Here is a 9,395-nt window from a genome sequence, read left to right as displayed (position 1 = left end):
AGAAACAAAGTCAAAGGAAACCATGGAAGTAAATACCCTGTATTAAACTGCATCTGTCAAAAAGGAATGTAACAAAGCTTGCAAACTCTGGAGTGATGGAGAGGCACCAGGCTTTGTGCTGAATTCAGTCATTTCTCTCAGCTATTAAATATTGTCAAGTATCTATGCTCCTTCGTGACGCTAAACGAAGCTTCCTTCACTCCCTTTAGATTCATTTATTACGCAGTGAGACATTATTTACTTATTTTTTCTTTGGAAGAAGGGACTAATATACTTACACAGGCCAGCTTTTGTGCTAACTGCGTTTATTTGTCTGCACCAACAAACTTGCAAAGTTGTCCTCTTGAAAAGGTAAAATCGCTTATGCATCGGGGAGGGAAGAGGACGCTCAGGTGGAAAATTACTGCTTGTTACAAATGTGGACTCCATAGACTGTCTAAGGCAAAGCTACTGAAAGCTTCATTCTTAAGGACATCAACGTACGTTGAGTATAAAATAACACTGGAGAAATTTGCCAAGTTTAATTAGGAATTTTAAAAATCGAGTCACTTCTAAATAATTATATAAGGTGTAAGTTAACTGGATGCTTGGAGAATCCTCTTCTTCTTCACTGAAAGAGATGAGATCCTAGAATTCTGAGCTTAAAACCCTTCACTGATGCTGATGGCTCCTGGTTCCTAAAGGGGCCATTGCAGGTCCAAAGTGAGGTGAGGAAACGAAGGAGAACGGAAGGGGGTTTCCATGAAGCTATATTGTTTTCCCAATCTAACATATTTATGGTCTGCAAAATAATGCTGTCCTCCTCCCTGCCAACACACACCAAGTACCCACTTCCTGATCCTCAGAACCTGTGCTCCATTACTCTGTTACCTTCCATGGCAAAGGGACTTTGCAGATGGAATTAAGCTAAAGCCATGGAGGCAGGGAATTTGTCTTGGATTTTTCAAATGGGGCCACATGAATCCTTTAACGTGGAGAACCTCTCTCAGTTTTGGTCAGAGAAAGGGATGTGATGATGGAAAGAGGATCAGAGTGATGTGATGTGAAAAGGACTTATCTATCCCATCCTTGTTGGCTTCCCATGGGGGAAGGCACCATGAACCATGGTATGAGAGCAGCATCTGCAAGCTGGAAAAGGCAAGAAACAAAGTTCCTCCGAGAGCTTTCAGAATGGAATGCAGCCCGGCCAACACCTTGGTTTTAGCTGAGGGAGACCCATATCCGACCTATGAGCACAAACACTGTAAGATGATAAAGTTGTGCTACTTTAAACCACCAAGGTTGCAGCAATTTGTTATGGCAGCAACAGAAAACTAATACAATATTTTTATTGTTTGTTGTCATATCATGTCTTTTGACTTTGTAATTTAAAGTGTTCTCTTTTTATCTGTGAAATGATTAAAAATGATAGTGTATGTGAGTGTGTGTGTGTGTTTGTGTGTGTGTGTTTGGGGGGTGGTGTTATTTCTAGTTTATTTCTTCCTCGCAAAAAAAAAACTATAATTATCCTGTGTTAATCCTCTAATCTGAATTCTCCATTCCTTCTGCCTTACATGTATTTCTTCCTCCTTTCTTCCCTTTCTTCTTTTTTAAAAATTATGTTATGAAATTTAACTGTTGACATATAGAATAAAGTCCCTGCTTGTTGTCTATGATGCATTCTATGTATGGCTCTTCTAATCCAGTCCCTCCTTCCAGTTGCACACCCACCCCCAACTCCTTATCCTCTAATACGGTGAACCTCAGACTTCCCAGTGATCACAATTCCTCTGGTACTTGTAGAGATGCACATGCCCACATCCCAACGTGCACCTACTAAATCAGCATCTCCCAGAGAGGGATCTGAAAATCTATGTATTTAGCTAGGCATATAGTCATTAGCGAATTATGAGAAACACCATTTTATTAGCAGCACCAAACTTAGTATCTCCTGTATATGCTGTGCCCTCCCCATAACCCATTCATGCCTCTAATCAGGTCTCCTTCTGCTAGCATTCCCTCATTCCTCTCCTTCTTCCCATTCTGGTTCCTTCCCTGACTTTGCCAGGCCATCTTCTCTTCCTAAGTGATGTTATTTGATCAAGATTCTCACTTCCTGTGAGTCCCCTAGCTGACCCTCTATTTTCAAATCATGTGGAGCATTTGCATAAATGATGATGGCTGCATTTACCATATTGTCAGGTAATCATCTGTTCGTCTGTCTTTCTTCATCAGCAAGATTGTGCCCTCAGATGCAGGGATTGTGCCTTGCTCATTTTTCTCCTCTAAGGCCCAGCAAGTGCTGAAGATGTATTAGATGCTAAGCAAGTGCTTTCAAGAGGAATAAGTGGAAGAATGGTCACAGGAATGAATTAAATACTGAACGCATCACATAATGAGCTAATTCTCTATTTTCTCTTTTTTAAACACCATGCTCCTTTCAGTTAATAGCCTAAGGGGATCCAATTTAGAGAGCCTGTCACAAATGTCCATATGAGAAAAGAAATCTGGTGTGTAGGGTTTCTGGATTAGAAAGAAAGAAGTCATGCTATGGCAACTTTACCTTCAAAATGTATTTCACTTATTACTAAACACTTCTCACCACTCCACAGACAGCATGCTGGTCCAAGTGTCTATCATTTATTTGGCCTCCCAGTGGTTCTTGAATATAATAAGCACAGAGGCTTTTGCCCTGGCTATTCCCTCTGTCCTAGATAGCACTTATATATGGCGATATGTGTATCATGGCTCAATTCCTTCCAGAGAGGGTTTGCCTCAGTGACCTATCTCAAATATTGCTCCTATCACAAGTGGTTTAATTTACCCTGCTATATTATTTGTTTTCTCTATATTGCTTATATAGGATGTATACTATATATTTTTTTGTCTTGCTAATAAGCGTATAAGTTCCATGAAGGCAGAAATTTTGTCTGCTGTATTCACTGTTCTATCCCCAGGGCTTAGAATCATTCCATGTATACAGCAGGTGTTCAGTACAGTTCTGTTGAATGTTGAATATGGGTGTGGCCGAATATTCCAGTAGAACCAAGCAGCCTAGACATTACATAATACAAGGTGCAATGCATGCATACACATTCCACCCAGGACACACCAGATATCTTAAGGTGGTTTTTAAAATGCACCTTAATTTGTATCTGCAATTGCTGAGACACAAACATTTAATGAATATTTTGTTCCACGTTTTTTTACATCTCTTTCCTCAGAAAGCATGTGAGATTTTGCCTGTCTGTTGTTACCGTTGTTTTCCCTTGTTAAAATGGTCCCCCAACCTACTGCCCATTGCAGCCTGAGGGACAAGGCTGGGTTTTTGTGGATGATGGTATCCTAATGCAGGTCCGCTTTAGCTTTTCCTATTCCTATGGTGATGCTGCTGAGGGCCAATAAAAAACAAACAAATAGTTAGAGGTGTGCCCTGAGCCATTGGCGTGGCAGGCATGGAAATCTCATTTAACATTTACAACAGAGCCATTTGTTCCTTGTCCAGCCTCCTCCAGAATCCCATCTTTGTTTTGAATCCCTGGAGTGGTGTGGGGCAACCATCTGTATGATCTGATCCCAGCAATTTTTTTTTTTTTCAACTGCATGGTATCTCTGTTATATCAAGTCTAGAACTTTGCTAGCTTTAGGCATGGTATTATCTTCCTACCTAGAGTCTCTCACTTCATTTTGTTCATGCCCTGGAGGGATTTCTGAACTCTGATCCAGTTTTTTTTCCCTCACCTTAAAGAAAAATACTATAAATAATACTATTTCCTTCTAATACTATAAATGTAGCAATTGTAGTCTTGTCCCTTATATGTTGATTTCAATTCTTTGTTTTACCCAGTTTTTCTTTTCTATCTTTGACGGCTTGAGATTTTTTTCTAATAAACAAGAATAAAATATATACTCCAGCGACCACTGTCCTAGGCTGCATGGTTTTCTGTTCTGAGTTAGATTTTTGTTGCTCCCTGGTCAACTCTGTACATCTCATGGCCCTGATGACATGGTAGTCACCATGTCGTAGGTATCCTGTTCATTTGCTGGGCAGGAACAGCTGTCAGACAGTACATTTGATGGCTTTTCACAGAATCAGTCCTGCCTTTGAAATTATATTCTAAAAGCTCTTAGATGTCCGTGTCCACATTTCTTTGGCTGAAAAGAGAATAAAAGGAAAGAAAAAATATGTTGGATATATCAAAACGCAACAATTCTTTCTTCCCTCACCCATCCTTTCCATCTCCAAGTGCACTGTCCACAAGAGACACAATATGGACATGTGCTTTGAACTCATATGGCTGGAAAGAATAGAAGGGAAGTGGACGTAATCTTGCCTGCGACCATGGTTATCACAGGGTGAAAGCAGGATGAGTCTGGGCTGTCAGAAAACCCAAAGTCAGTGTATGCTAATCTAAGGTGACCAACCTGTCCTAATTTTCTTGAGATTTTCCCAGTTTTAGCACAGGAATTCATGTCTTGAGAAAACCAGGATGATTGATCACCCTACAGAATCATTCAAACACAACTCTAAGTGCCTACTCTGTGCCCAGCATTGCCCTTCAGGTCACTCGTGGTTTGGTCAGCCAGTCCGTTAGCCTGTCCTCATCTGCATTTGTCTTTCTTATGTTTTCATAAACCTTTAGAGGTTGCCCTTGTGTTAACAATTTCACATTCATGCCTGGGCTTGGTCGTCCTGAATGTTTGACCCTCTGTTAATTTGATTTTATTCTCTGACATGACCTTGGGCTGCCATAGATTCAAAATGAAAATGCTGTTTGGAGTCACAATGAAAATGGAATGTGAGAAGATTCTAGAGAAGACAAAATAACCCACAGAAAAGAAGTGCGGAAGGCAGGGGTAGCAAGGCTGAGCTGTGCCCTGTCGCGGCACGCAGAGGATGCCCACGGATTTTCACAAATGCTGTTAAAATGTGAAAAGCAGGTGTTTCTTTTTTCTTCAATCTGAGCTTCAAGCTAATATGGGCATTCAGCTAAATCCCTCCCGGGTCCTGAAACAGTATGTGGTTTTGGATTTCAGAGGTAATTATTGCTGAATTCATTGTGTGGTCAGTGCACCTGCCAGGTAGACATGATAAAAGAGCATGCAGGGGGTCACCAAGAGAATTTGGAGGACAATTTCTCCATCACAAAACCCCTTAGAAAGCCTATTAAGGCATCAAATGCCAGATATGGAGTTGAACATATTCATAATACAGTTAACAATGCAAATGAAGCAACGGTTCCAGGTCAGAGAAAATGCTGATCCTCACCTGAGAAATGCGGGCTCCATTGTATTGAGCCTGTCCTGCAATTGACACACAGTGAGTTATCTTGTAGAAAAGCAGCATATTTGCATATTTAGATCCTGGCTGGGATAAGCAAGAGAAATATATGTTCTTGCTTTCTGAAATGAAATTGAGAGAGAAAGAGGGGGCACATATTGCTCAATATGATCATTTATTCATTAAAAATACAAGTATGTAAATCTCCCAGGCCTTCATTGAGCAACTGCCCTTGGGAGAAAAGAGAGACAAATAACAATAGTAAAAAGCCAGCAGCCCTGTCCTGGTGCAACTTAAAGTCTGGTGGGAGAATCAGAAATAAATTGAATAATTACCCAAGTTAATATAAAAGTACAAATGTAGTAAGACCCTCAAGAAGAGGTACCAGGATTTCTGAAAGCATAGAATAGAAGAATTTAAACCAGTTGGGGGCTTCCCTGAGAAACTGAAAGTAGGCTGAGGTGGGTAGTGTTCACATTTGCTCACTGCCTAAACTGGGACAGCACTGCCGACAGCTTGACCTGCATTTCTCCAAGTCTCCACAACGAATTCTGTAGGTAGACAGTGTCCTTTCACACCCTCAATAACCTTATGAGAAGTGTTTAATAATCTTAGAAGAATACTCCACCATTGTCAGTAACTGTAGGGAGAATGGCCCATCACCCTCAGCAACCTTAGGAGAAATATCCCATCATCATGAGTAACCTAAGGAAAAATATTTTATTACAGTACAGTACTTTTGCCGTACAGGAAATAGTTACAGAGGTACAAAAGAGAGGTTGTTCAGGGAGCCTCTCTTTTGTACCTCTGTAACTACTTGCGGTACTGCAAAAGTCCAAATCCTGCATAGAGTAGCAACTCAGGTATTAGTCAAATTAATTTATTTAGTCCCACCCTACAGATTTGAAAAATGTGGTCTAGAAAGGTTAACTAGTGTGCTGAAAGCCACATAGCTAGTAAGAGGCAGAGCCATAATCACTACCAAGCTCTCTGTGTCCAGAACAAAAGAGGGCGAGGGAGTGGCATTCGGATTAGAGGGCACAGCAAGAGCCTTATGCATATTCCTGCTAAGGACAAGGGTTTGCTGCCTTTCCTGTACATCCCCAAAGAGAAGGACCTTCAACTCCTCCTTCCGGTCACGTGTATTTCCCCTGAAAGCTGAACTGAGGCACTGTCTTTCGCTTTCATGGTCAAGAGACACATGCTGTCAGCAAATGGTAGAGAGAAGGCTGTGCTGCTTTGAGACATGGGCTCCAAGATCTCCTGTCTTGCTGATAAAAGTACAGATAAGCCTGTCAGATAAGCCTCCTGCTGCAATGACTGAGGTCTCCAGCTCTGGATTGCTTGCCGTGGACAATTACTCTTGGAAAACCTTGTAGGCACCTTTTGAAAGCCACAGGACACTGAGAAGCTTCCTTCCAGCAGAAGCACAAAAACTGGAAACCTTGAGGCTTCGCCCACGTGGATTAAATAAAATGTTTTAATGACTCTGAGGCTACTTACAAAAAACAATTTACATGAATTGATGTTCTATTTGAGGAGGGTAGAGAGGGTGGTTTTAATTTTTTTGAAACTTTCCTCTTAGTGTTAATAGTGGCAGTGGCCTCAAAGAAGCAACTCCTTTTAGTAAAACATCCTTGTAAATTTATTGAGACAGACTCCAATTGACCCTATTTCAGGCGAATCTCTGGGGCCTCCCACATACAGTTGTCGTGAGTGCTGAGGAGCCTGGGATTTGAGTTGCTGGAGGAGTCCATTCTCCATGACTCATGCTTTCTGGGCTCTGAGATGCTCCAATTCATTTCAGGGTATTTAATTTCTAAAAGTATTCAGCGTTTTGCTGAAGATCTAAACAGTGCTTAGAAATTTTTACCCTGGCTTACTTTGATGAAAATGAACCTGGGAGGGCTGAGGTGGTAGCATACAATAATCACACACACATGAATGACAAATACTAAGCTCATCAGTGTGGCCCAGATAGGAAAAATGTCAAAAATATAAAATCACGGATTATAATGTGGTTACATATATTTACTTATTTTATTGTCCTTGTTTTTTTAAGAGGTGATATGTGAATATGGTAAATATTTTAAACAGATTAAAATTATTTTCTAATTAGAGATAATTCTCTCTCCTTCTCTCTCATGCCACCCAGTTTTCCATTTACCCTCCCAAAAGATGCTAACATAGTGAATTTCTTCTAGACGCTTCCAGAAATATGTGTTGTCCATTTAAACATATATATTCTATCCTTTAACATATATTTTTATACATGGATATAGTATGTGGACAGTTTCACGCATGTTGATTTTTACTTAATAATAAATTTTGAGGTACCAATTCAATAATAACAGCAGCAGCAAACAAACTCATATAGAGTATGTGTCTAAACCTGGCACTTTTCTAAATTCTTTTCAGATGATCCCTACATCTTTTGGCAGAGGTCCAAGTATCAAGGAGTTGGAGACATAGGGAAAGGGTAGTATAATGTAGAAAGTGACTTGAACAAATTTACACAGAAGGCAGTGAAGTGTGATTCAAATTCAAGCAGTGTAGACCCTGTACTCCACACAATTCTGCGGCATAACCTTGCAGTATGAAAATGATGCCTCTCATGCAGGTATGCCTTATTCTTTTCAAGAGCTGTATAGTACTCCTTTGCATTGATGTATCATTGATTTATTTTGTTCACTGTTAGTGATGTCTTAGACTTTTTCCTACAGTTTGCCGTTGTGAGCAATGTTTCAATTTTTGAATATTTCACCACGTTTTTGAACCCATATTAACTGCACATATTTGTAACATCAATTAATCAATTTATAATAGTAGATTTATAGGCTTTTAAACACCAAAAGCTTATTTTCTTCTTACTAGTAGGGAGATATGGATGGGACTTACTGAAACAAGACATATAATGCATTTCTATTCTTGCAGTCAAATCAAAATGGCCCTATCAAAGTGCAAGTACTCACTAAATATTTGTTAAATGAAAGAATTAAATAGAAAAGCTGACATTTAATAATATTATCACAATGCATAAAATATGTTGATTTATAAGATCTCATCAACTTTATGCAATTAAAGCAGCCATTATCCTCATTTTACAGATCAGGGATATGAGATCCAGTGACTTACCCAAAGTTTCAAAGGAAAGATGTAACAGAGCCATCTCTGAACTTCTGCTCTTGGGGATCTAAATCTACATACTCTTTCCACTGGTTCTGACCTTAGCAGGTGTTTGACCCAGGACTTGCCCAACTTGGTTTCCATTTGTGTAGAACTAATGCCAAATTTCAAGAGAAAATATTACATACCATAATCAATAAAAACAAAATATCAAACATGCATTATGTGGGAAACACTGAGATAACTACTTGGCATTTCACTACCTCAATACTGTTGGCAACCATCCTACGAGTCTCATGCAATTACTGCTACCACTTTGCAGATGAGAAAAAGAAAATTGACGCTAAGCAAAGTTTAGTAACTTGCCCAATATCACAAGAAGTAGTAAGTGACAGAGGAAGACTTAGCTCACATCTGAGTGTCTCCAAATCCCAAAGCCTCATGCTCTACTTTTTTACTGGAAGTTAAAATAAATATTATGACGGGTACCTTTTTAAAACCTTAAAGATGATATGTATTAGTTGTACTGATTCCTGAGTGCATCTGTATTTCATAAGGCTTTTCTGTCCTTTATTTTCAAGAGTCTTCCATATACCTCTTAGGGAATCTGTCTCAGCTAGTATTATAATGAGAACTATCATATAGCAAATATTTAGCTGCTTAATAAATAACTACATATTTTTTAAAAAATGACAAACTCACCAGAATTGGCCTTTACTTAATAATCACAAACATCAAGCTTATGAATATTTCATGCTCACTCCTTTCTGCTGAGAGTGTGAGCATCCTGCATTTCTATAGCTCCAGATTATGCAGGGAGCAATGGAAACCATATGTTTTGTGTGTTTTCTTTAACAATTTGATGATGGAAGAACACCTGGCAGTGTTGGAGATAATGTAAGAAATGGTCGCCTTTTGTTATTTGAGTGCTTGAAATAAAAACCTCAAATGGCAAGTTGTAATCCAAACCACAGTAATTATAGAAGACAGTACAAAAAGGTATACATTT

At 39.4% G+C, this 9,395-nt stretch overlaps 1 long non-coding RNA gene across 1 annotated transcript; it reads left to right on the top strand.

Annotated features, from left to right (window-relative positions):
* Window positions 1-4,814: 4,814 nt before the first annotated feature.
* On the top strand, window positions 4,815-8,605 carry LOC103243935 (uncharacterized). Its single transcript, XR_005234730.2, has 3 exons — window positions 4,815-5,018; window positions 7,679-7,880; window positions 8,368-8,605. It is a non-coding gene; the product is annotated as an uncharacterized lncRNA (long non-coding RNA).
* Window positions 8,606-9,395: the final 790 nt, after the last annotated feature.

The sequence above is a fragment of the Chlorocebus sabaeus genome, chromosome 2, assembly GCF_047675955.1.
Source record: "Chlorocebus sabaeus isolate Y175 chromosome 2, mChlSab1.0.hap1, whole genome shotgun sequence".
NCBI classification, from domain to species: domain Eukaryota; kingdom Metazoa; phylum Chordata; class Mammalia; order Primates; family Cercopithecidae; genus Chlorocebus; species Chlorocebus sabaeus.
Note: the sequence above shows the minus strand (reverse complement) of the source record. Positions and strands in the feature narration are given on the sequence as shown.